Source organism: Durio zibethinus, chromosome 16, assembly GCF_047325235.1.
Source record: "Durio zibethinus cultivar Kanyao isolate XHJ-2024 chromosome 16, ASM4732523v1, whole genome shotgun sequence".
Classification (NCBI taxonomy): domain Eukaryota; kingdom Viridiplantae; phylum Streptophyta; class Magnoliopsida; order Malvales; family Malvaceae; genus Durio; species Durio zibethinus.
Window position 1 is genome coordinate 11,200,923 of NC_143177.1, and position 24,999 is coordinate 11,225,921.

Sequence of the window (24,999 nt, forward strand, 5' to 3'; positions counted from 1 at the left end):
CGACAGCACATTCTGGGCTCGAGCATGTGCTGGTGCCGCATTTTTCTTCGTTGGGGCACCATCGCCGGAGAATCTGACCGGCGGCATTGGGGTTCCAGCGATTGGGGGGGCCAAGGGGGTTTGCACACATGATGTGCAATGGGTGCTGGTACTTGGCCATTATATTGGCCCCCTATCCCTCATGAAACATCTAGAACTCACACCCCCTTAAAGAGCATTTGAGATTTTACAGGTTTGCTGCCAGTAGCCATTAAAGTGTCTAAAATTGGGACACTTTTTTCAAATGATCACAAAATCTTGTACACTTCAAGTTTTTAGCTGAATTTTTTAAGCATTAATACAAGGATCACGTCTACCAAGTTTGGGTTTAAAACTCCTTCCAAAAAAATTTTAAAAAATCTTGAACCGTAAAAAAGTTTGAAAAATCATCTTGCCATGAAACTTCACGTGAAGGCTTAAGGGACCATTGTATGAATTTACAAGCCATAAAACTGGCATTGGCATGCAGAAATATGAAGATGTGCCTAAACCCACTTACCACCCTATCGATCCACGCCTTGCGTAACCCGTCTCTCTGGTCGGTGTAGTGCCCGCCCGCCACCCTGCCCGCTCGTTTCGTCGGTTGTCTTAGGCATACGGAGTTCATTCCCAGTCGAAGATCAGACCAAACCAAGGGTTATGGTAGCAGGATCGGTAGTACGCAGAGGGGGACCCGACCGATCCCCGGCTTAAGCATTCCACCCTTCTTACCGGCTGAGCGCCCGCACTCTCGTTTCGTGGGTTGACTTAGGCATACGGAGTTTATTCCCAGTCTAAGCATACGGAGTTCACTCCCAGTCTAAGATCGGATTGGACCGAGGGTTGCGATAGCACATGCTGGGCTCGGGCATATGCTGACACCGTATTTCTCTTCGTCGGGGCACCATCGTCGGAGCATCGTCGAAGCATCGTCGGAGAAGCTGACCGACGGCATTAGGCTTTCAATGATCGGGGGGCTGGGGGGTGTGCGCACATGATGTGCGATGGGTGCTGGTACTTGGCCCTTATATTTTCCACCTATCCCTCATCAATCCTCAAGAACTCACACCCCCTTAAAGAGCATTTGAGATTTTATAGGTTTGCTGCCAGTAGCCATTAAAGTGTTTGAAATGGGGACACTTTTTTCAAATGGTCACAAAATCTTGTACACTTCGAGTTTTTAGCTGAATGTTTTTGTGCATGCCAACAAAAAAACAAGGATCACGTCTACCAAGTTTGGGACCAAAACTCCGTCCGAAAAAGTTTTAAAAAATCCCGAACCGTAAAAAGTTTTGAAAATCATGAAAAATAGAAAACAAGTCGTCTTGCCATGAAACTTCACGTGAAGGCTTAAGGGACCATTGTATGAATTTACAAGCCATAAAAATGGCATTGGCACATAGAAATATGAACATGTGCATAAACCCACCTACCACCCTATCGATCCACGCCTTGCGCATCCCATCTCTCTTGCCGGCGTAGTGCCCGCCCACCCGGCCGCTCGTTTTCTTTGTTGGCTTAGGCATACGAAGTTCATTCCCAATCTAAGATCGGACTGGACTGAGGGTTGTCACAGCAGGACCAGCAGCACGTAGAGGGGGACCCGGCCGATCCTTGGCTTACGCATCCCGCCCCTCTAGCCGGCTGAGCGTCCGTACGCTTGTTTCATGGGTTGACTTAGGCATACGAAGTTCATTCCCAGTCTAAGCATACGGAGTTCATTCCCAGTCTCAGATCGGACCAGACTGAGGGTTGCGGCAGCACATGCTGGGCTTGGGCATGTGTTGTTGCCGCATTTTTCTTCGTCGGGGCATTGGGGTTCCGGCGATCGGGGGAGCCAGGGGGTGTGAGCACATGTTGGGTGGTGGGTGCTGGTACTTGGCCCTTATATTGGCCCCCTACCCCTTATCAAACCTCGCGAACTCACACTCCCTTAAAGAGCATTTGAGATTTTACAGGTTTGCTGCTAGTAGCCATTAAAGTGTCTGAAATGAGGACACTTTTTTCAAATGATCACAAAATATTGTACACTTCAATTTTTTAGCTGAATGTTTTTGTGCATGCCGACAAAAATACAAGGATCTCGTCCACCAAGTCTGGGGCCAAAACTCCATCCGAAAAAATTTTAAAAAATCTTGAACCGTAAAAAGTTTTGAAAATCGTGAAAATTAGAAAACGAGTCGTCTTGCCATGAAACTTGACCTGAAGGCTTAAGAGACCATTGTATGAATTTACAAGCCATAAAAATGGCATTGGCACACAGAAAAATGAAGATGTGCCAAAACCCACCTACCACCCTATCGATCCACGGCTTGCGCATCCTGTCTCTCTGGCCGGTGTAGTGCCCACCTGCCTGCTCATTTCGTCGGTTGGCTTAGGCATACGGAGTTCATTCCCAGTCTAAGATCAGACCAGACCAAGGGTTGCGATAGCATGATCGGTAGCACGCAGAGGGGGACCCAGCCTATCCCCGGCTTGTGCATCCCGCGCTTCTGGCCGGCTGAGCGCCCGCACACTCATTTCATGGGTTGACTTAAGCATATGGAGTTTATTTCCATTCTAAGCATAAAAAGTTCATTCCCAGTCTAAGATCGGACCGGACCGAGGGTTGCGGCAGCACTTGCTGGGCTCGGGCATGTGCTGGTGCTGCATTTTTCTTCATCGGGGCACCATCACCGGAGAACCTGACCGGCAGCATTGGCATTCCAGCGATTGGGGGGGTCGGGGGTGTGTGCACATGATGTGCGATGGGTGCTGGTACTTGGCCCTTATATTGGCCCCCTATCCCTCATCAAACCTTGAGAACTCGCACCCCCTTAAAAAGCATTTGAGATTTTACAGGCTTGCTGCCAGTAGCTATTAAAGTGTCTGAAATGGGGACACTTTTTTGAAATGGTCACAAAATCTTATACACTTCGTGTTTCTAGCTGAAGTTTTTTATGCATGCCAAAAAAAATAGAAGGATCACGTCCACCAAGTTTGGGGCCAAAACTCCTGAAAAAATTTTAAACAATCTTGAACCGCAAAATGTTTCAAAAATCGTGAAAAATAGAAAATGAGTCGTCTTGGCATGAAACTTCACGTGAAGGCTTAAGGGACCATTGTATCAATTTACAAGCCATAAAAATGGCATTGGCACACAGAAATATTAAGATATACCTAAACCCACCTACCACCCTATCGATCCATGGCTTGCGCAACCCGTCTCTCTGGTCGGCGTAGTGTCCGCCCGCCCGCTAGTTTCATTGGTTGGCTTAGGCATACGGAGTTCATTCCCAGTCTAAGATAGGACCGGATCGAGGGTTATGGTAGTAGGATCAGCAGCACTCAGAGGCGGACTCGGCCGATCCCCGACTTACGCATCCCGCCCCTCTGGCCGGCTGAGCGCCCACACACTCGTTTCGTGGGTTGACTTAGGCATACGGGGTAAATTCCCAGTCTAAGCAGACGGAGATCATTCCCAGTCTAAGATCGGACCGGACTGAGGGTTACGGCAGCACATGCTGGGCTCAGGCATGTGCTGGTGCTGCATTTTTCTTCATCGGGGCACCATCGTTAGAGCATCGCCAGAGAACCTGACCGGTGGCATTGGGCTTCCGATGATCGGGGGGTGTGCACACATGATGTGTGATGGGTTCTCGTACTTGGCCCTTATATTAGCCCCCTATCCCTCATCAAACCTTGAGAACTCACACTCCCTTAAAGAGCATTTGAGATTTTACAGATTTACTGCCAGTAGCCATTAAAGTGTCTAAAATGGGGACACTTTTTTCAAATGGTAACAAAATCTTGTACACTTTGAGTTTTTAGCTGATTTTTTTTGTACAAGCCAAAAAAATAAAAGGATCACGTCTACCAAGTTTGGGGCCAAAACTCCTGCCAAAAAAATTTAAAAAAATCTTGAACCGTAAAAAGTTTCAAAATTCGTGAAAAATAAAAAACGAGTCGTCTTGCCATGAAACTTCACGTGAAGGCTTAAGGGACCATTGTATGAATTTACAAGCCATAAAAATGGAATTGGCACATAGAAATATGAAGATGTGCCTAAACCCACCTACCGTCCTATCGATCCACGGCTTGCGCATCCCATCTCTCTGGCTAGCGTAGTGCCCGTCCACCCGCCCGCTTGTTTCATCAGTTGGCTTAGGCATACGGAGTTCATTCCCAGTCTAAGATCAGACCAGATCGAAGGTTGCGGTAGCAAGATCGGTAGCACGTAGAGGGGGACCCGACCTATCCCCGGCTTGCGCATCCCGCCCCTCTAGTCGACTGAGTGCCCGCACGCTCGTTTCGTGGGTTGACTTAAGCATACGGAGTTCATTTCCATTCTAAGCATACAAAGTTCATTCTCAGTCTAAGATCGGACCGGACCGAGGGTTGCGGTAGCACTTTCTGGGCTCGGGCATGTGCTGGTGCCGCATTTTTCTTCACCGGGGCACCATCACCGGAGAACCTGATCGGCGGTATTGGCGTTCCAGCGATTGGGGGGGCCGGGGGTGTGTGCACATGATGTGCGATGGGTGCTGGTACTTGGCCCTTATATTGGCCCCCTATCCCTCATCAAACCTGGAGAACTCGCACCCCCTTAAAGAGCATTTGAGTTTTACAGGCTTGCTACCAGTAGCTATTAAAGTGTCTGAAATGGGGACACTTTTTTGAAATGGTCACAAAATCTTATACACTTTGTGTTTCTAGCTGAATTTTTTTGTGCATGCCAAAAAATATACAAGGATCATGTCTATCAAGTTTGGGGCCAAAACTCCTTCTGAAAAAATTTTAAAATATCTTGAACCGCAAAAAGTTTCAAAAATCATGAAAAATAAAAAATGAGTCGTCTTGCCATGAAACTTCACGTGAAGGCTTAAGGGACCATTGTATGAATTTACAAGCCATAAAAATGGCATTGGCACGCAAAAGTATGAAGATGTGCCTAAACCCACCTACCGCTATATCGATCCACGGCTTACGCATCCCATCTCTCTGGCCGACGTAGTGCCCGCTCGCCCTCTCACCCGTTCATTTCATCGGTTGGCTTAGGTGTACGGAGTTCATTCCCTGTCTAAGATCAGACCGGACCAAGGGTTATGGCAACCGGATCAGCAGCACATAGAGGGGGACTTGACCGATCCCCGGCTTGCGCATCCCACCCCTCTGGCCGGTTGAGCGCCCGCACGCTCATTTCATGGGACTTAGGCATACGGAGTTCATTCCCAGTCTAAGCATTCAGAGTTCATTCCCAGTCTAAGCATACGGAGTTCATTCCCAGTCTACGATTAGACCGGACCGAGGGTTACAACAGCAGTTGTTGGGCTCGGGCATGTGCTGGTGCCGCATTTTTCTTCGTCGGGCACCATCACCAAAGCATCGCCGGAGAACTTGACCGGCGGCATTGGGATTCCGGTGATCGAGGGGGCCGGGGGGTGTGCACACATGATGTGCGATGGGAGCTGGCACTTGGCCCTTCTATTGGCCCCCTATCCCTCATCAAACCTTGAGAACTCACACCCCCTTAAAGAGCATTTGAGATTTTACAGGTTTGCTGCCAGTAGCCATTAAAGTGTCTGAAATGGGGACACTTTTTTCAAACGGTCCCAAAATCTTGTACACTTCGACTTTTTAGCTGAATTTTTTTGTGCATGCCAAAAAAATTACAAGGATCACGTGCACCAAGTTTGCGGCCAAAACTCCTTCCGAAAAAATTTTAAAAAATCCCGAACCACAAAAAGTTTTAAAAATCGTGAAAAATAGAAAACGAGTCGTCTTGCCATGAAACTTCACGTAAAGGCTTAAGGGACCATTGTATGAATTTACAAGCCATAAAAATGGCATTGGAACTTAGAAATATGAAGATGTACCTAAACCCACCTACCACCCTATCGATCCACGGCTTGCGCATCCCGTCTCTCTGGCCGACGTAGTGCCCGCCCGCCCGCTCGCTTGTTTCGTCGGTTGGCTTAGGCATATGGAGTTCATTCCCAGTCTAAGATCGGACCAGACCGAGGGTTGCAGCAGCAGGATTAGTAGCACGCAGAGGGGGACCCGATCGATCCCCAGCTTGCGCATCCCGCCGCTCTGGCAGGCTGAGCGCCCGCACGCTCGTTTCGTGGGTTACCTTAGGCATACGGAGTTAATTCCTAGTCTAAGATCGGACCGGACGGAGGGTTGCCGCAGCACATGCTGGGCTCGGGCATGTGCTGGTGCCGCATTTTTCTTTGTCGGGGCCACATCGCTGGAGCATCGTCGGAGAACCTGATCGACGGCGTTGGGGTTCCGATGATCGAGGGGTCGGGGGGGTGTGCGCAAATGATGTGCAATGGGTGCTGGTACTTGGCCCTTATATTGCCCCCTATCCCTCATCAAACCTCAAGAACTCACACCCCCTTAAAGAGCATTTGAGATTTTACAGGTTTGCTGCCAGTAGCCATTAAAGTGTCTGAAATGGGGACACTTTTTTCAAATGGTCAAAAAATCTTGTACACTTCGAGTTTTTGGGTGAATTGTTTTATGCATGCCAACAAAAATACAAGTATCACGTCTACCAAGTTTGGGGCCAAAACTCCTTCCAAAAAAATTAAAAAAAATCCTGAACCGTAAAAAGTTTCAAAAATCATGAAAAATCAAAACGAGTCGTCTTGCCATGAAACTCCACGTGAAGGCTTAAGGGACCATTGTATGAATTTACAAGCCATAAAAATGGCACTGCCACTAAAAAATATGAAGATGTGCCTAAACCCACCTACCACCCTATCGATCCATGGCTTGCGCATCCCGTCTCTCTGGTCGACGTAGTGCCCGCCTGCCCGCCCGCTCATTCCATCGGTCGGCTTAGGCATACGGAGTTCATTCCCAGTCTAAGATCAAATCGGACCGAGGGTTACAGCAGCAGGATCAGTAGCACACAAATGGGACCTGGTCGATACCTGGTTTGCGCATCTCGCCCCTCTGGCCGGCTGAGCACCCGCACGCTCATTTCATGGGTGGACTTAGGCATTCGGAGTTCATTCCCAGTCTAAGCATACGGAGTTCATTCCCAGTCTAAAATCAGACCGGACCGAGGGTTACGATAGCACATTCTGGGCTCGGGCATGTGCTGGTGCCATATTTTTATTCACCGGGGCACCATCGCCGGAGCATCGTCGGAGCATCGTCGGAGAACCGAACCGACGGATTGGGGGGGCCAGGGGGTGTGCGCACCTGATGTGCGATGGGTGCTGCTACTTGGCCCTTATATTGGCCACCTATCTGTCATCAAACCTCGAGAACTCACACCCCCTTAAAGAGCATTTGAGATTTTACAGGTTTGGTGCCAGTAGCCATTAAAGTGTCTGGAATAGGGACACTTTTTTCAAATGGTCACAAAATCTTATACACTTCCAATTTTTAGCTGAAATTTTTTGTGCACGCCAACAAAAATACAAGGATAACGTCTACCAAGTTTGGGGTCAAAACTCCTTCCAAAAAAATTGTAAAAAATCCCGAACCGTAAAAAGTTTTGAAAATGGTGAAAAATAGAAAACGAGTTGTCTTGCCATGAAACTTCACGTGAAGGTTTAAGGGACCATTGTATGAATTTACAAGCCATAAAAATGGCATTGGCACGCAGAAATATGAAGATGTGAGTAAACCCACCTACCACCCATCGATCCATGACTTGTACATCTCGTCTCTCTGGCCGGCATAGTACCCACCCACCCGCCCACCCGCTCGTTTCATCGATTGACTTAGGCATACGGAGTTCATTCCCAGTCCAAGACTTAGGCATACGGAGCATCGTCGGAGAATCGGACCGGCGAATCCGGGGGGTCGGGTGGGGTGTGTGCACGTGATGTGCGATGGGTGCTGGTACTTGGCCCTTATATTGGCCCTCTATCCCTCATCAAACCTCGAGAACTCACACACCCTTAAAGAGCATTTGAGATTTTACAGGTTTGCTGCCAGTAGCCATTAAAGTGTCTGAAATGGGGACACTTTTTTCAAATGGTCACAAAATCTTTTTCACTTCGAGTTTTTAGCTGAATTTTTTGGTGCATGCCAACAAAAACACAAGGATCACGCGTACCAAGTTTGGGGCAAAAACTCCTTTCAAAAAAATTTTAAAAAATCTCAAACCGTAAAAAGTTTCAAAAATCATGAAAAATAGAAAACGAGTCGTCTTGCCATGAAACTTCACGTGAAGGCTTAAGGGACCATTGTATGAATTTACAAGCCATAAAAATGGCATTGGCACGTAGAAATATGAAGATGTACCTAAACCCACCTACCACCCTATCGATCCATGGCTTGCGCATCCAGTCTCTCTGGACGGCGTAGTGCTCGCCTACCCGCCTGCCTGCTCATTTTGTCGATTGGCTTAGGCATACGGAGTTCATTCCCAGTCTAAGATCGGACCGGACCGTGGGTTTCTACAGCACATGCTGGGCTTGGGCATGTGCTGGTGCCGTATTTTTTTTCACCGGGGCACCATCGCCAGAGAACCTGACCGACGGCATTGGGGTTCCGACGATCGGGGGGGCCGGGGGGGTGTGCGCACATGATGTGCGATGGGTGCTGGTACTTGGCCCTTCTATTGGCCCCCTATCCCTCATCAAACCTCTAGAACTCAGACTCCCTTAAAGAGCATTTGAGATTTTATAGCTTTGCCGTTAGTAGCCATTAAAGTGTCTAAAATGGGGACAATTTTTTCAAATGGTCACAAAATCTTGTACACTTCGAGTTTTTAGCTGAATTTTTTTAGGCATGCCAACAAAAATACAAGGATCACATCTACCAAGTTTGGGGCCAAATTTCCTTTCGAAAAAATTTAAAAAAATCTCGAACCGAAAAATGTTTCAAAAATCGTGAAAAATAGAAAACGAGTCGTCTTGCCATGAAACTTCACGTGAAGGCTCAAGGGACTATTGTATGAATTTACAAGCCATAAAAATGGCATTGGCACGCAGAAATATGAAGATGTGCCTAAACACACCTACCACCCTATCGATCCACGGCTTGGGCATCCTGTCTTTCTTGTTGGCTATGCGTCTGCACGCTCGTTTCATGGGTTGACTTAGGCATACAGAGTTCATTCCCAGTCTAAGCATACAAAGTTCATTCCCATTCTATGATCGGACCGGATCGAGGGTTACAACAGCACATGCTGGGCTCGGGCATGTGCTGGTGCCGCATTCTTCTTCATCGGGGCAGCATCGCCAGAGTATCGTCGGAGAACCTGACCAACGGTATTGGGGTTTCGATGATCGGGGGGGCCGAGGGGGGGTATGCGCACATGATGTGCGACGGGTACTGGTACTTAGCCTTTATATTGGCCTCCTATCCGTCATCAAAGCTCGAAAACTCACACCCCCTTAAAGAGCATTTGAGATTTTACAGGTTTGCTGCCAGTAGCCATTAAAGTGTCTGAAATGGGGACACTTTTTTCAAATGGTCACAAAATCTTGTACACTTCGAGTGTTTAGCTGAATTTTTTTGTGCATGACAACAAAAATACAAGGATTATGTCTACCAAGTTTGGGGCCAAAACTCCTTTCGAAAAAATTAAAAATAATCCTGAACCGTAAAAAGTTTTGAAAATTGTGAAAAATAGAAAACGAGTCGTCTTGCCATGAAACTTCACGTGAAGGCTTAAGGAACCGTTGTATGAATTTACAAGCCATAAAAATGGCATTGGCACGTAGAAATATGAAGATGTGGCTAAACCCACCTACCACCCTATCGATCCACAGCTTGCGTATCTCGTCTCTCTAGCCGGTGTAATACCCGCCCGTCCGCCCGCCTGCTCGTTTCGTCGGTCGGCTTAGGCATATGGAGTTCATTCCCATTCTAAGATCAAACCAGTCCGAGGGTTGCGGTAGCAGGATCGGTAGAACGCAGAGGGGGACTCGACCGATCCCCGGCTTGCGTATCCCGCCCCTCTGGCCGGCTGAGCGTCCGCACGCTCATTTCATAGGTTGACTTAGGCATACGGAGTTCATTCCCAATCTAAGCACACGGAGTTTATTCCCAGTCTAAGATCAGATCAGATCGAGGGTTGCGGTAGCACATGCCGGGCTCGGGCATGTGCTAGTGCTGCATTTTTCTTCGTCGGGGCACCATCACCGGAGCATCGTCGGAGAACCTGACCGGTGGCATTGGGGTTTTGGCGATCGGGGGGGCCGAGGGGGTGTGCGCACATGATGTGCGATGGGTGCTGCCACTTGGCCCTTATGTTGGCCCCCTATCCCTCATCAAACCTCGAGAATTTACACCCTCTTAAAGAGCATTTGAGATTTTACAGGTTTCCTGCCATTAGCAATTAAAGTGTCTGAAATGGGGACACTTTTTTCAAATGGTCACAAAATCTTGTACACTTTGAGTTTTTAGCTGAATTTTTTTGTGCATGCCAACAAAAATGCAAGCACCATGTCTACTTAGTTTGGGGCCAAAACTCCTTCCTAAAAAATTTAAAAAAATCCCGAACTGTAAAAAGTTTTAAAAATCATGAAAAATAGAAAACGAGTCGTCTTGCCATGAAACTTCACGTGAAGGCTTAAGGGACCGTTGTATGAATTTACAAGCCATAAAAATGGCATTGGCACGTAGAAATATGAAGATGTGCCTAAACCCACCTACCATCCTATCGATCCACGGCTTGCGCATCCCGTCTTTCTGGCCGGCATAGTGCCCACCCTCCCGTCCGCTCATTTCGTCGGTTGGCTTAGGCATACGGAGTTCATTCCTAGACTAAGATTGGATCGGACCAAGGGTTGCGGTAGCAGGATCAACAGCACGCAGAGGGAGACCTGGTCGATCCTCGGCTTGCGCAATCTGCCTCTCTGGCCGACTGAAAGCCCGCATGCTCGTTCCATGGGTTAACTTAGGCATACGGAGTTCATTCCCAGTCTAAGATCGGACCGGACCGAGGGTTACGGCAGCACATGCTGTGCTCGGACTTGTGCTGGTGCCACATTTTTTTTCGTCGAGGCACCATCGTCGGAGAACCTGACCGGTAGCATTAGGGTTCCGGCGATCGGGGGGGCCAGGGGGGTGTGCGCACATGATGTGTGATGGGTGCTGGTACTTGGCCCTTATATTGGACCCCTATCCCTCATCAAACCTCATGAACTCACACCCCCTTAAAGAGCATTTGAGATTTTACAGGTTTGCTGCCAATAGCCATTAAAGTGTCTGAAATTGGGACACTTTTTTCAAATGGTCACAAAATCTTGTACACTTCGAGTTTTTAGCTGAATTTTTTTGTGCATGCCAATAAAAATACAAGGATCAGGTCTACCAAGTTTAGGGCCCAAACTCCTTTCAGAAAAATTTTAAAAAATCCTGAACCGTAAAAAGTTTTAAAAATCGTGAAAAATAGAAAACGAGTCGTCTTGCCATGAAACTTCACGTGAAGGCTTAAGTGTCCATTGTATGAATTTACAAGCCATAAAAATGGAATTGGCATGCATAAATATGAAGATGTACCTAAACCCACCTACCAGCCTATCGATCCACGGCTTGCGCATCCCGTCCCTCTGGCCAACATAGTGCCCGCCCGCCCGCCAACCCGCTCGTTTCATCAGTTGGCTTAGGCATACGGAGTCCATTCCCAGTTTAAGATCAGACCAAATCGAGGGTTGCGGTAGCAGGATCGACAGCGCACAGACAGGGACCCGACCGATCCCCGGCTTGCACATCCGCCCCTCTGGCCGACTGAGCGCCCGCACGCTCGTTTCATGGGTTGACTTAGGCATACGGAGTTCATTCCCAGTCTAAGCATGCAGAGTTCATTCCCAATCTAAGATCGGAATGGACCAAGGGTTGCAGCAGCACATACTGGGCTCGAGCATCTACTGGGTCGCATTTTTCTTCACCGGGGCACCATCACCGGAGCATAGCCAGAGAACCTGACCGACGACATTAGGGTTTCGACGATCGGGTGGGCCGGGGGGTGTGCGCACATGATATGGGATGGTGCTGGTACTTGGCCCTTATATTGGCTCCCTATCCCTCATGAAACCTCGAGAACTCACACCCCCTTAAAGAGCATTTGAGATTTTACAGGTTTGCTGCCAGTAGTTATTAAAGTGTCTTGAATGGGGATATTTTTTTCAAATGGTCACAAAATCTTGTACACTTCGAGTTTTTAGCTGAATTTTTTTGTGCATGACAACAAAAATACAAGGATCACGTCTACCAAGTTTGGGGCCAAAACTCCTTACGAAAAAATTTCAAAAAATCTCGAACCGTAAAAAGTTTGAAAAATTATGAAAAATAGAGAATGAGTCGTCTTGCCTTGAAACTTCACGTGAAGGCTTAAGGGACCATTGTATGAATTTACAAGCCATAAAAATGGAATTTTCATGTAGAAATATGAAGATGTGCCTAAACCCACCTACCACCCCATCGATCCACGGCTTGTGCATCCCGTCTCTCTGGCCGACGTAGTGCCCGCCCGCCCGCCCGCCAGCTCATTTCGTCGGTTGGCTTAGGCATACGAAGTTCATTCCCAGTCTAAGATCGGACCAGACCGAGGGTTGTGGTAGCAGGATCGACAGCACGTAGAGTGGGACCCGACCGATCCCTGGCTTGCGCATCCCGCCCCTCTGGCCGACTGAACGCCTGTAGGCTCGTTTCATGAGTTGACTTAGGCATACAGATTTAATTCCCAGTCTAAGCATACGAAGTTCATTCCTAGTCTAAGAGCGGACCAGACCGAGGGTTGCGGCAGTATATGCTAGGCTTGAGCATGTGCTGGTGCCACTTTTTTCTTCGTCGGGGCACAATCACTGGAGCATTGCCAGAGAACCTGACCGATGGCATTGGGGTTCCGGCGATCGGGGGGTCGGAGGGGTGTGCGCACGCTTGTTTCGTGGGTTGACTTACGCATACGGAGTTCATTCTCAGTCTAAGATCAGACCTGACTGAGGGTTACGGTAGTGCATGCTGGGCTCGAGCATGTGCTGGTGTCGAATTTTTCTTCACTGGGGTACCATCGTCGGAGCATCGTCGGAGAACCTGATCGGCGGCATTGGGGTTCCGGTGACTGGGGGGGCTGGGGGATGTCCGCACATGTTGTGCGATGGGTGCTGGTACTTGGCCCTTATATTAGCCCCCTATCACTCATCAAACCTTGAGAACTACACCCCCTTAAAGAGCATTTCAGATTTCACGGGTTTGCTACCAGTAGCCATTAAAGTGTCTGAAATGGGGACACTTTTTTCAAATGATCACAAAATCTTGTACATTTCGAGTTTTTAGCTGAATTTTTTTGTGCATGCCAAAAAAAATACAAGGATCACCTCTACCCAGTTCGGGGCCAAAACTCCTTCCAAAAAAATTTTTAAAAATCCCGAACCGTAAAAAGTTTGAAAAATTGTGAAAAATAGAAAATGAGTCGTCTTGCCTTGAAACTTCACGTGAAGGCTTAAGGGACCATTGTATGAATTTACAAGCCATAAAAATGGCATTTTTATGCAGAAATATGAAGATGTGCCTAAACCCACCTACCACCCCATCGATCCACGGCTTGCGCATCCCGTCTCTCTGGCCGACGTAGTGCCCGCTCGCCCGCCCGCCCGCTCGTTTCGTCGGTTGGGTTAGGCATACGGAGTTCATTCCCAGTCTAAGATTAGACCAGACTGAGGGTTGTGGCAGCAGGATCAGCAGCACGCAGAGTGGGACCCGGCCGATCTCCGGCCTGCGAATCCTGCCCCTCTGGCCGGCTGAGCGCCCGTACGCTCGTTTCGTGAGTTGACTTAGGCATACGGATTCCATTGCCAATCTAAGCTTACGAAGTTCATTCCCAGTCTAAGATCAGACTGGATCGAGGGTTGCGACAGCACATGCTGGGCTCGGGCATGTGCTGGTACCGTATTTTTCTTCACCGAGGCACCATCGCCGGAGCATCGCCGGAGAACCTAACCGGCGGCATTGGGGTTTCGACGATCGGGGGGGCCGGGGGGGTTGCGCACATGATGTGCAATGGGTGCTGGTACTTGGCCCTTATATTGGCCCTCTATCCCTCATCAAACCTCAAGAACTCACACTCCCTTAAAGAGCATTTGAGATTTTACAGGTTTGCTGCCAGTAGCCATTAAAGTGTCTGAAATGGGGACATTTTTTTCAAATGGTCACAAAGTCTTGTGCACTTCAAGTTTTTAGCTGAATTTTTTTACGCATGTGAACAAAAATACAAGGATCACATCTGCCAAGTTTGGGGTCAAAACTCCTTCCTAAAAAATTTTAAAAAATCATGAACCGTAAAAAGTTTCGAAAATCATGAAAAATAGAAAACAAGTCGTCTTGCCATGAAACTTCACGTGAAGGCTTAAGGGACCATTGTATGAATTTACAAGCCATAAAAATGGCATTGGGACACAGAAATATGAAGATGTGCCTAAACCCACCTATCACCCTATCGATCCACGGCTTATGCATCTCGTCTCTCTGGCTGACGTAGCGCCCGCCCGCCCGCCCTCCCGTTCATTTCGTCAGTTGGCTTAGGCATACGTAGTTCATTCCCAGTCTAAGATCAGACTAGATCGAGGGTTGCGGCTACAGGATCGATAGCATGGAGAGGTAGACCCGGTCACTCCCCGACTTGTGCATCCTATCCTTCTGGCCGGCTGAGCGCCCGCACGCTCATTTCGTGGGTTGACTTAGGCATACGAAATTCATTCCCAGTCTAAGCATACGGAGTTCATGCCAAGTCTAAGATCAGACCAGACCGAGGGTTGCGGTAGCACATGCTGGGCTCGGGCATGTGCTGGTGCCGCATTTTTCTTCGTCGAGGCACCATAACCAGAGCATCATCGGAGAACCTGACCGACGGCTTTGGGGTTTCGACGATAGGGGCGGTCGGGGGGTGTGCGCACATGATGTGCGATGGGTGCTGGTACTTGGCCCTTATATTGGCCCCCTATCCCTCATCAAACCTCGAGAACTCACACCGCCTTAAAGAGCATTTGAGATTTTACAGGTTTGCTGCCAGTAGCCATTAAAGTGTCTGAAATGGGGACACTTTTTTCAAATGGTCACAAAATCTTGCACACTTCGATTTTTTAGCTGAATTTTTTTATGCGTGCCAACAAAAATACAAGGATCATGTCTAACAAGTTTGGGGCCAAAACGCCTTCCGAAAAAATTTTTAAAAATCCCAAAACGTAAAAAGTTTCAAAAATCGTGAAAAATAAAAAACGAGTTGTCTTGCCATGAAACTTCACGTGAAGGCTTAAGGGACCATTGTATGAATTTACAAGCCATAAAAATGGCATTGGCACACAGAAATATGAAGAGTGCCTAAACCCACCTACCACCCTATTGATCCACGGCTTGCACATCCCGTCTCTCTGGTCGACGTAGAGCCCGACCGCCCGCTCGCTCATTTCATCGGTTGGCTTAGGCATACGGAGTTGATTCCCAGTCTAAGATCAGACTGGACCTAGGTTGCGGCAGCACGCAGAGGGGGACCCGGGTGATCCCCGGCTTGCGCATCCCGCCCTCTGGCCAGCTGAGCGCCCGCACGTTTATTTCCTGGGTTGACTTAGGCATACGGAGTTCATTCCGAGTCTAAGATCAGACCGGACCAAGGGTTGGGACAGCACATGCTAGGCTCGGGCATGTGCTGGTACCACATTTTTCTTCACCGGGGCACCATCGTCGGAGCATCGTCGGAGAACCTAACCGACGGCATTGGGGTTTCGGTGATCGAGGGGGCCGGGGGTTGTGCGCACATGATGTGCGAAGGGTGCTGGTACTTAGCACTTATATTAGCCCCCTATTCCTCATCAAACCTTGAGAACTCACACCCCCTTAAAGAGCATTTGATATTTTACAGGTTTGTTGCCAGTAGCCATTAAAGTGTCTAAAATGGGACACTTTTTTCAAGTGGTCACAAAATCTTGTACACTTCGAGTTTTTAGCTGAATTTTTTTATGCATGCCAAGAAAAATACAAGGATCACGTCTACCAAGTTTGGGGCCAAAACTCCTTCTGAAAGAATTTTAAAAAATCTCGAACCGTAAAAAGTTTCAAGAATCATGAAAAATAGAAAACGAGTCGTCTTGCCATGAAACTTCACGTGAAGGCTTAAGGGACCATTGTATGAATTTACAAGTGATAAAAATGGCATTGGCATACAGAAATATGAAGATGTGCCTAAACCCACCTACCACCCTATCGATCCACGGCTTGTGCATCCCGTCTCTCCGGTCGACGTAGTGCTCGCACGCCCACCCGCCCGCTCGTTTCGTCGGTTGGCTTAGGCATACGGAGTTCATTCCCAGTCAAAGATCAGACCAGATCGAAGGTTGTGGCAACAGGATCAGTAGCACGCAAAGAAGGACCCAGTCGATCCTTTGCTTATGCATCCCGCCCCTATGGCCGGCTGAGCGCCCGCATGCTCGTTCCGTGGGTTGACTTAGGCATATGAAGTTCACTCCCTGTCTAACCATACGGAGTTCATTCCCAGTCTAAGATCGAACCAGACCGAGGGTTGTGACAGCACATGCTGGGCTCGGGCATGTGCTGGTGCTGTATTTTTCTTCATCGGGGCACCATCGTCGGAGCATCGCCGGAGAACCTGACTGGTGGCATTGAGGTTCCGGTAATCGAGGGGGCCGAGGGGGGTGTGCGCACATGATGTGCAATGGGTGCTGGTACTTGGCCATTATATTGGCCCCCTATCCCTCATCAAACCTCGAGAACTCACACCCCCCTAAAGAGCATTTCAGATTTTATAGGTTTGCTGCCAGTAGCCATTAAAGTGTCTGAAATGCGGACACTTTTTTCAAATGGTCACAAAATCTTGTACACTTCGAGTTTTTAGCTGATTTTTTTTGTGCATGCCAATAAAAATACAAGGATCACATCTACCAAGTTTGGGGCCAAAACTCCTTCTGAAAAAATTTTAAAAAAAATCCTGAACCGTAAAAGGTTTCAAAAATCATGAAAAATAGAAAATGAGTCGCCTTGCCATGAAACTTGACGTGAAGGCCTAAGGGACCATTGTATTAATTTACAAGCCATAAAAATGGCATTGGCACAAAAAAATATGATGATGTGCCTAAACCCATCTACCACCCTATCGATCCACGGCTTGCGCTTCCCGTCTCTCTGGTCGACGTAGTGCCCGCCCGCCCGTCCGCCCGCTCGTTTCGTCAGTTGGCTTAAGCATACAGAGTTCATTCCCAGTCTAAGATCAGACCAGATTGAGGGTTGTGGCAGTAGGATCGGCAGCACGTAGAAGGGGACCGGTTGATCCCCGGCTTGCGCATCCTGCCCCTCTGGCTGGCTGAGCGCCCGTACACTCATTTCGTGGGTTGACTTAGGCATACGGAGTTCATTCCCAGTCTAAGCATACGGAGTTCGTTCCCAGTCTAAGATCAAACTGGACCGAGGGTTACGGCAGCACATGCTGGGCTCGGGCATGTGCTGGTGCCGCATTTTTCTTCATCGGGGCACCATCGTTGGAGCATCGTCGGAGAACCTGATCGACGACATTGGGGTTCCGGCGATCGGGGGGGCCAGGGGGTGTGCACACATGATGTGCGATGGGTGCTGGTACTTGACCCTTATATTGGCCCCATATCCCTCATCAAACCTTAAGAACTCACACCCCCTTAAAGAGCGTTTGAGATTTTACAGGTTTGCTCCTAGTAGCCAGTAAAGTGTCTGAGATGGGGACACTTTTTTTAAATGGTCACAAAATCTTGTACACTTTGAGTTTTTAGCTGAATTTTTTTGTGCATGCCACCAAAAATACAAGGATCATGTCTATCAAGTTCGGGGCCAAAACTGTTTCCGAAAAAATTTTAAAAAATCTCGAACCGCAAAAAGTTTTCAAAATCATCAAAAATAGAAAACGATTCGTCCTGCCATGAAACTTCACGTCAAGGCTTAAGGGACCATTGTATGAATTTGCAAGCCATAAAAATTGCATTGGCACACAAAAATATGAAGATGTGCCTAAACCCACCTACCACCCTATCGATCCACGGGTTGTGCATCTCGTTTCTCTAGCCGGCGTAGTGCCTTCTCGCCCGCTCGTTTCGTCGGTTGGCTTATGCATATGGAGTTCATTCGTAGTCTAAGATCTGACCGGGCCAAGGGTTGTGGTAGCAAGATCAGCAGCACACATAGGGGGACCCGACCAATCCCCGGCTTGCGCATCCCGCCCCTCTGGTCAGCTGAGCGCCCGCATGCTCATTTTGTGGGTTGACTTAGGCATATGAAGTTCATTCCCTATCTAAGTATACGGAGTTCATTCCTAGTCTAAGATCGGACCAGACCAGGGTTGCGGTAGTAAATGCTGGGCTCGGGCATGTGCTGGTGCCACATTTTTCTTCGCCGGGGCACCATCATGGAGCATCACCGGAGAAACTGACCGGCGACATTGGGGTTCCGGCGATCGGGGGGGCCGAGGGGGTGTGCGCAGATAATGTGCGATGGGTGCTGGTACTTGGCCCTTATATTGGCCCCCTATCCCTCATCAAACCTCGAGAACTCACACCCCCTTAAAGAGCATTTGAGATTTTACAGGTTTGCTGTCAGTACCCTTTAAAGTGTCTGAAAATGGGGACACTTTTTTCAAATGGTCACAAAATCTTGTACACTTCGATTTTTTACCTGAATTTTTTTGTGCATGCCAACAAAAATACAAGGATCACGTCTACCAAGTTTGGGGCCAAAACGCCTTCCAAAAAAATTTTAAAAAATCCCGAACCACAAAAAGTTTCAAAAATCTTGAAAAATAGAAAACGAGTCGTCTTGCCATGAAACTTCACGTGAAGGCTTAAGGGTCCATTGTATGAATTTACAAGCCATAAAAATGGCATTGGCAGGTAGAAATATGAAGATGTGCCTAAACCCACCTACCACGCTATCGATCCACGGGTTGCGCATCCCGTCTCTCTAGCCGACATAGCACCCACCCGCCCGTCCGCCCGCCTGCTTGTTTCATCGGTTGGCTTAGGCATACGGAGTTCATTCCCAGTCTAAGATTAGACCAGACCGAGGGTTGTGGCAGCAAGATCGGCAGTACACAAAGGGGGACCCGATCAATCCCCGACTTGTGCAACTCGCCCCTCTGGCCGACCGAGCACCCGCACGCTCGTTTCAGGGGTTGACTTAGGCATATGGAGTTCATTCCCAGTCTAAGCATATAGAGTTCTTTCCTAGTCTAGGATCGGATCAGATCGAGGGTTGTGGCAGCACACGCTGGGCTCAGGCATGTGCTGGTGCCGCATTTTTCTTCTCTACCACACCATCGCTAGAGCATCGCCGGGGAACCTGACGGGCGAAATCGGGTTTTCGATTATCGGGGGGGCCGGGAAGGTGTGCGCACATGATGTGCAATGGGTCCTGGTACTTGGCCCTTATATTGGGCCCCTATCCCTCATCAAACCTCGAGAACTCACACCCCCTTAAAGAGCATTTGAGATTTTTCAGGTTTGCTGCCAGTTGCCATTAAAGTGTCTGAAATGGGGACATTTTTTTCAAATGGTCACAAAATCTTGTACACTTCGAGTTTTTAGCTGAATTTTTTTGTGCATACCAAAAAAAATACAAGGATCACGTCTACCAAGGTTTTAGCCAAAACTCCGTCCGAAAAAATTTTAAAAAATCTCGAACCGCGAAAGGTTTCGAAAATCGTGAAAACTAGAAAACGAGTCGTCTTGCCATGAAACTTCACGTGAAGGCTTAAGGGACCATTGTATGAATTTACAAGCCATAAAAATGGCATTGGCACGCAGAAATATGAAGATGTGCCTAAACCCACCTACCACCCTATGGATCCACGGCTTGCGCATCCCGTCTCTCTAGCCGGCGTAGTGCCCGCCCGCCTGCTCATTTTGTCAGTTAGCTTAGGCATACGGAGTTCATTCCCAGTCTAAGATCGGACCAGACTGAGGGTTATGGTAGCAGGATCGACAGCACGCAAAGGGGGACCCGACCGATCCCCGACTTACGCATCTCACCCCTCTGGCTGGTTGAGCACGCGCATGGTCGTTTCATGGGTTGACTTAGGCATACAAAGTTTATTCGCAGTCTAAGCATACAGAGTTCATTCCTAGTCTAATATCGGACCGGACCGAGGGTTGTGGCAGCACATGTTGGGCTCGAGCATGTGCTGGTGCTGCATTTTTCTTCGCCTGGGCACCATCGTCGGAGCATCGTCGGAGAACCTGACCGGCGGTATTGGGGTTCCGACGATCGGGTAGGCCGGGGGGTGTGCGCACATGATGTGCGATGGGTGCTTGTACTTGGCCTTTATATTGGCCCCCTATCCCTCATCAAACCTTGAGAACTTACAACACCTTAAAGAGCTTTTGAGATTTTACAGGTTTGCTGCTAGTAGCGATTAAAGTGTCTGAAATGGGGACACCTTTTTCAAATGGTCACAAAATCTTGTACACTTCAAGTTTTTAGCTGATTTTTTTTGTGCATGCCAAGCAAAGTACAAGGATCACGTCTACCAAGTTTGGGCCCAAAACTCCTTTCAAAAAAGTTTTAAAAAATCCTGAACCCAAAAAGTTTCAAAAATCCTAAAAAATAGAAAACGAGTCGTCTTGCCATGAAACTTCATGTGATGGCTTTAGGGACCATTATTTGAATTTACAAGCCATAAAAATGGCATTGGCACGTAGAACTATGAAGATGTGCCTAAACCCACCTACCACCTTATCGATCCACGGATTACGCATCCCGTCTCTCTGGTCGGCATCGTGCACGCCCGCCCGTCCGCTCGTTTGATCGGTTGGCTTAGGCATATGGAGTTCATTCCCAGTCTAGGATCAGACTGGACTGAGGGTTGAGGCAGAAGAATCGGCAGCATGTAGATCGGGACCCGATCGATCCCCGGTTTGCACATCCCGCCCCTCTGGCCGGTTGAGTACCCGCACGCTCGTTTCGTGGGTTGACTTAGGCATACAGAGTTCATTCCCAATCTAAGCATACGGAGTTCATGCCTAGTCTAAGATCGGATTGGACCGAGGGTTGCGGTAGGACATGCTGGGCTCATGTAAGTACTGGTGCCACATTTTTCTTCGTCGGAGCACCATCGTGGGAGCATAGCCGGAGAACCTAACCGGCGACATTAGGGTTCCGACGATCGGGGGGGCCGGGGGGTGTGCGCACATGATGTGCGATGGGTGCTGGTACTTGGCCCTTATATTGGCCCCCTATCCTAATCAAACCTCGAGAACTCACACCCCCTTAAAGAGCATTTGAGATTTTTCAGCTTTGCTGCCAGTTGCCATTAAAGTGTCTTAAATGGGGACACTTTTTTCAAATGGTCACAAAATCTTGTACACTTCGAGTTTCTAGCTGAATTTTTTTGTGCATGCCAATAAAATACAAGGATCACGTCTACCAAGTTTGGGGCCAAAACTCCTTTCGAAAAAATTTTAAAAAATCTCGAACTGCAAAAAGTTTCCAAAATCGTGAAAATAGAAAATGAGTCGTCCTGCCATGAAACTTCGCGTGAAGGCTTAAGGGGCCATTGTATGAATTTATAAGCCATAAAAAAGGCATTGGCACACAGAAATATGAAGATGTGACTAAACTCACCTACCACCCTATCGATCCATAGCTTGCGCATCCCGTCTCTCAGGCTGACGTAGTGCCCGCCCGCCCGCTCATTTCATCGATTGGCTTAGGCATACGGAGTTCATTCCCAGTCTAAGATCAGACTAGACTGAGGGTTGGGGCAGTAGCATCAGCAGCACATAGAGGGTGACCCGGCTAATCCTCAACTTGCGCATCCTGCCCCTTTGGCCGGCTGAGCACCCACACGCTCGTTTCGTGGGTTGACTTAGGCATACGGAGTTCATTCCCAGTCTAAGCATATGGAGTTGATTCCCAGTCTAAGATCCGACTAGACCGAGGGTTGTGGCAGCACATCCTGGGCTCGGGCATGTGCTGGTGCCACATTTTTCTTCGCTGGGGCACCATCGCTGGAGCATCGTCGGAGAACCTGACCGGCGGCATTGGGGTTCCGACGATCAGGGGGCCGAAGGGGTGTGTACGCACATGATGTGCGATGGGGGCTAGTATTTGGCCCTTATATTGGCCCCCTATCCCTCATCAAACCTCAAGAACTCACACCCCCTTAAAGAGCATTTGAGATTTTACAGGTTTGCTGCCAATAGCCATTAAAGCGTCTAACATGGGGACACTTTTTTCAAATGGTCACAAAATCTTGTACACTTCGAGTTTTTAGCTGAATTTTTTTTGCATGCCAACAAAAATACAATGATCATGTCTACCAAGTTTGGGGCCAGAAATCCTTCCGAAAAAATTTTCAAAAATCTAGAACCGTAAAAAGTTTCAAAAATCATGAAAAATAGAAAACGAGTCGTCTTGCCATGAAACTTCACGTGAAGGCTTAAGGGACCATTGTATGAATTTACAAGCCATAAAAATGGCATTGGCACACAGAAATATGAAGTTGTGCCTAAACCAACCTACCACCCTATCGAACGACGGCTTGCGCATCCCGTCTCTCTGGCCGGCGTAGTGCCCGCCCGCCCGCCCGCCCGCCCGCTCATTTCGTCGGTTGGCTTAGCCATACGGAGTTCATTCCCAGTCTAAGATTAGACCAGACCGAGGGTTGTGAGAGTAGGATTGGCAGCACACAGAGGGGGACCCGGTCGATCCCCGATTTGCGCATCCCGTACCTCTGGCCAGATGAGTGCCCGTACGCTAGTTTCGTGGGTTGACTTAGGCATACCGAGTTCATTCGCAGTCTAAGCATACAAAGCTCATTCCCAATCTAAGATCGGACCGAACCGAGTGTTGCAGCAGAACATTCTGGGCTCGGCCATGTGCTGGAGCCACATTTTTCTTCACCTGGGCGCCATCGTCAGAGCATCGTCGGAGAACCTGACCGGCGGCATTGGGGTTCCGACGATCGGGGGCCCGGGGGGGTGTGCGCACATGATGTGCGATGGGTGCTGGTACTTGGCCCTTATATTGGCCCCCTATCCCTCATCAAACCTCGAGAACTTACACCCTCTTAAAGAGCATTTGAGATTTTACAGGTTTGCTACCAATAGCCACTAAAGTGTCTGAAATGGGGACACTTTTTTCAAATGGTCTCAAAATCTTGTACACTTTGAGTTTTTAGTTGAATTTTTTTGTGCATGCCAACAAAAATACAAGGATCACGTCTACCAAGTTTGGGGCCAAAACTCCTTCCGAAAAAATTTTAAAAAATCCCGAACCGCAAAAAGTTTTGAAAATCATGAAAAATAGAAAACGAGTCGTCTTGCCATGAAAGTTCACCTGAAGGCTTAAGGGACCATTGTATGAATTTACAAGCCATAAAAATGGCATTGGCACACAGAAATATGAAGATGTACCTAAACCCACTTACCACCCTATCGATCCACGTCTTGCGCATCCCGTCTCTCTGGCCAGCGTAGTGCTCGTCGGCCCGCCCGTTCACTCGTTTTGTTGGTTGGCTTAGGCATACGGAGTTCGTTCCCAGTCTAAGATTAGACTGGACAGAGGGTTTCAGCAGTAGGATTGGCAGCACGCAGAGGGGGACCCGACCGATCCTCGGCTTGCGCATCCCGCACCTCTGGCCGGATTAGCGCCTGCACGTTAGTTTCGTGGGTTGATTTAGGCATACGGAGTTCATTCCTAGTCTAAGCATACGAAGTTCATTCCCAATCTAAGATCGGACCGAACCGAGGGTTGTGACAGCACATGCTGGGCTCGCGCATGTGCTGGAGCCGTATTTTTCTTCACCGGGGCACCATCGTCGGAGCATCGACGGAGAACCTGACCGGTGGCATTGGGGTTCCGACGATCGGGGGGGTGTGCTCACATGATGTGTGATGGGTGCTGGTACTTGGCCCTTATATTGGCCCCTATACCTCATCAAACCTCGAGAACTCACATCCCCTTAAAGAACATTTGAGATTTTACAGGTTTGCTGCCAGTAGTCATTAAAGCGTCTGAAATGGGGACATTTTTTTCAAATGGTCACAAAATCTTGTACACTTCGAGTTTTTGGTTGAATTTTTTTGTGCATGCCAACAAAAATACAAGGATCACGTCTAACATGTTTGGTGCCAAAACTGCATCCGAAAAAATTTTAAAAAATCCCGAACCGCAAAAAGTTTTGAAAATCGTGAAAAATAGAAAACGAGTCATCTTGCCATGAAACTTCACGTGAAGGCTTAAGGGACCATTGTATGAATTTACAAGCCATAAAAATGGCATTGGCATGCAGAAATATGAAGATGTGCCTGAACCCACCTACCACCCTATCGATCCACAGCTTGCGCATCCCGTCTCTCTGGCTGACGTAGTGCCCACCCGACCGCACGTTTCGTCGGTTGGCTTAGGCAAACGGATGTTCGTTCCCAGTCTAAGATTAGACTGCACCGAGGGTTGCAGCAGAACATGCTGGGCTCGGACATGTGCTGGGGCCATACTTTTCTTCATCGGGGCACCATTGTCGAAGCATCGTCGGAGAATCAGACCAGCGGCATTGGGGTTCCAACGATCAGGGGGTCGGGGGTGCTATGCGCACATGATGTGTGATGGGTGCTGGTACATGGCCCTTATATTGGCCCCCTATCCCTCATCAAACCTTGAGAACTCACACCCCCTTAAAGAGCATTTAAGATTTTACAGGTTTGCTGCCAGTAGCCATTAAAGTGTCTGAAATGGGGACACTTTTCAAATGGTCACAAAATCTTGTACACTTCGAGTTTTTAGCTGAATTTTTTTGTGCATGCCAACAAAAATACAAGGATCACGTCTAATAAGTTTGGGGCCAAAACTTATTCCAAAAAAATTTTAAAAAATCCCGAACGTAGAAAGTTTCAAAAAGCATGAAAAATAGAAAACGAGTTGTGTTGCCATGAAACTTCACGTGAAGGCTTAAGAGACCATTGTATGAATTTACCAGCCATAAAAATGGCATTGGCATGCAGAAATATGAAGATGTGCCTAAACCCACCTACCACCCTATCGACCCACGGCTTGTGCATC